A 3,455-nucleotide genomic window follows, 5' to 3' on the forward strand; every position below is an offset into this window, starting at 1 on the left:
TGTTGCCTTGTACACATTCAAGGCACCCAGTGCCAGAGGCAGCAAAACAACCCCAAAACATAATTGAACCTCCACCATATTTCACTGTAGGTACTGTGTTCTTTTCTTTGTAGGCCTCATTTCATTTTCGGTAAACAGTAGAATGATGTGCTTTACCAAAAAGCTCTATCTTGGTCTCATCTGTCCACAAGATGTTTTCCCAGAAGGATTTTGGCTTACTCAAGTACATTTTGGCAAACTGTAATCTTGCTTTTTTATGTCTCTGTGTCAGCAGTGGGGTCCTCCTGGGTCTCTTGCCATAGCGTTTCATTTCATTTAAATGTCGATGGATAGTTTGCGCTGACACTGATGCTCCCTGAGCCTGCAGGACAGCTTGAATTCCTTTGGAACTTGTTTGGGGCTGCTTATCTACCATCCGGACTATCCTGCATTGCAACCTTTCATCAATTTTTCTCTTCCGTCCACGACCAGGGAGATTAGCTACAGTGCCATGGGTTGCAAACTTCTTGATAATGTTGTGCACTGTGGACAAAGGCAAATCTAGATCTCTGGAGATGGACTTGTAACCTTGAGATTGTTGATATTTGTCCACAATTTTGGTTCTCAAGTCCTCAGACGGTTCTCTTCTCCTCTTTCTGTTGTCCATGCTTAGTGTGGCACACACAGACACACAATGCAAAGACTAAGTGAACTTATCTGCTTTCAGGTGTGATTTTTATATTGCCCACACCTGTTACTGGCCCCAGGTGAGTTTAAAGGAGCATCACATGCTTGCAACAATCTTGTTTATCCACAATTTTGAAAGGGTGCCAATAATTTTGTCCAGCCCATTTTTGGAATTTTTTTTGACATTATGGCCAATTTGCTTTTTTTCCTCCCTTTTTTTGTTGTGTTCCAATACACACAAAGGGAATAAACCTGTGTATAGCAAAACATGTGTTCCTGCAATACTTTTCTGTGAGAAATACTTGATTTTCTGGAAAAAATTCTGAGGTGCCAACAATTTCGGCCATGACTGTACAATCACAATTGAACCCAAAATTTCTGTTGCTAGGTGAGACAGTTGTGAGTTTTGTCCCATTTTATGACCTTTCTTGCCACAGCTGTTGAGTGAATCACTGCAGTTGGTTAATTAGTAACATGGTTGTTAAGTGAATCTGGCTTCCCCATTCACTCTACTTGTTCAGAAGGCTACAAAAGGTGATTTATATGACCCCTAGGACACTGCATAATATGAACCAGTTGCCAAAGCATCTGAATTTTGATTACCTGATGCTTCAATGGTCAATGGGTTTTATTACATTTAATGTGTTTTAACCTATTGTAAGAGCTGTGGGCATTTTGTTTAATCTCTTTTAATTTTTGTATTTTGTCTTTTAACATGTACTGCCCTGTTCACCGCCCTGAGTCCTTCAGGAGAAGGGCGGTATACAAATAAAATTATTATTATTAATAATAATAATAATAATTAATAATTGTAAAAAACAGTCATAAGTCATGTTTTCAGTTGTAACTTCAAATGGTCAACTAAAGGAATGGTTGTAAGTCAAGGACTACCCAAAGTATATTCGAAAGGAAAAAGAGTATATACCACAATGATTTTGGCTAAAGACATGAATTCTTGGGCTCCCAATCGCTTGCATACTTGTCAGAAATATTGCATAAATTTCAAGTTCTTCGTATGCGTAGAGCAGGGCTTTTCAATCAGTGGTATGAGTACCACCTATGGTACATTGGTACCTGGCAGGTGGTACGCAACCATCCTAGAAAAGTGGTAGCATGGGAGGGGAATGAGCTGAACCGGTGGCAGCACTGCACAAGCCTGAGCGAGAGATGGCTGGAGCTGCAGGGCTATCAGGGCTCAGCAGAAGCGCCAGGATCAGCGCCAGGCTCCAGCTGGAGCTCGGCACTGATCTTGGCGATTCTGCTGAGCCCAGAAGAAGCGTCGATCAGCTGGAATGTTGCAGCATCTCCAGGGTCTTGTGATTTACATTCAGATGCTTGGCAACTGATTCATATTTATGATGGTCACAGTGCCCCGGGGTCATGTGAAGTGACCAAAACCTCCTGCAACCACCCAGCAGACGGGAGGAATAAAAACCAAGCATCCCCCCCACCCCCCCCCCCCCGGCTGCCAATCCTCAACAGAAATGCTCACAACAATGAAAACCTCGGGCAGGCAGGCAGGTGTCTTGCTCGGTTGTGGCTTGGGGGGGCACTTTTTTTAGTGCCACTGTAACTTCGAACAGTCACTAAGCGAACCGTTGTAAGTTGAGGACTACCTGTACCTCATCACTTTTTTCCTTTTTTTGGTCATCAAGTTTTTGACACCTTGCTAGGCGACTGGTGGTACTCGGATGTTGCCATATCCTAAAAGTGGTACAATGGGTGAAAAGGTTGAAAAGCCCTGGCATAGAGGAGAAACCTATAGTACTGTCACTTCACCAAAATAAACTACTACAGGAATCATATTAGCCGTAGCACCAGAGAGGGGTTTCCCGCAAGCTGCCCCTCTCGCCCTCCCCTCCCCTCGGGCGGACTCCGCGGTAGGAGTTTCAGCCACAGCCGCAGCTCCCTCTGCTCCAGCCCAGCTGGTGGGGAAGCCGGAGAAGAGGCGCTCGGGGGCGGCCAGGGCGAGCGCCTCCCTCCGAAGCCGGCCGCGGGACCGCCCGCTTTCTCCTCCCAGGCTCGGAGGTCCCGGGAAGCTGAAGCGACCAAGTGCCGCCGCCGCCGCGGCCTCAACCGAGCAGAAAAACAACAATCCCAACAGCGCTCCTTCTCCGCTCCCTCTGCTGCGGAACGGCTTCGGCCTTCGCCGGGGAGCTCCGCCAAACGCCCAGGGCCGGGGCCCCGCAGCCTCTTCCCGGGGCAACGTTACCTTTTGTTCCGCGGCCGTCGCCCGCTCGCTGGTCCCCCAAACCTGCCGGGAGGGGGGCGAGGAGGACGGAGCCTCCTCTCGACGCCGGGCCCAATCGCCCGGGCCCCGCTCCCGCGTCCGCCCCTCCCGCGATCGCCGGCCTGGCTCGGAGGCAGGGGAGGCTCGCGAAGAGGAGGCTTCTCCCTCCCGTCCGAACCCCGGTGGCGACGGCGACAGCGGCGGCTCGGCTCCAAGCCGTTCCGTCCCCTCCCCCCGATCCGACGAGTGATTGACACGCCGACGCCCGCCCTCTCCCCCGCCTTGCTCGCTTCGCATTGGCGCGCGACCCGAGCGGCCCGCCTACTCGCCGTCGCCATTAGCCGGTGCCTCAGAAACGCTGATGTAATTCCCACTCCAACTTCTATGGAAACAGAGACTCGGCTTCGTGGCGCCTTCTGGGTAACATGGTTTTGTCCCGCCCATTTGCCGCAGTCTATGAGGGAATTTTTCGCCGCCGCTACTACAGCTCCCGAGATGCCTCGCGAGGGCGAAGAGGAGAATGAGAAAATGGAGGGGGAGAGAGAGAGAGAGAGAGAGA

The sequence above is a fragment of the Vipera ursinii genome (genome assembly GCF_947247035.1).
Source record: "Vipera ursinii genome assembly, chromosome: 1".
NCBI lineage: Eukaryota > Metazoa > Chordata > Lepidosauria > Squamata > Viperidae > Vipera > Vipera ursinii.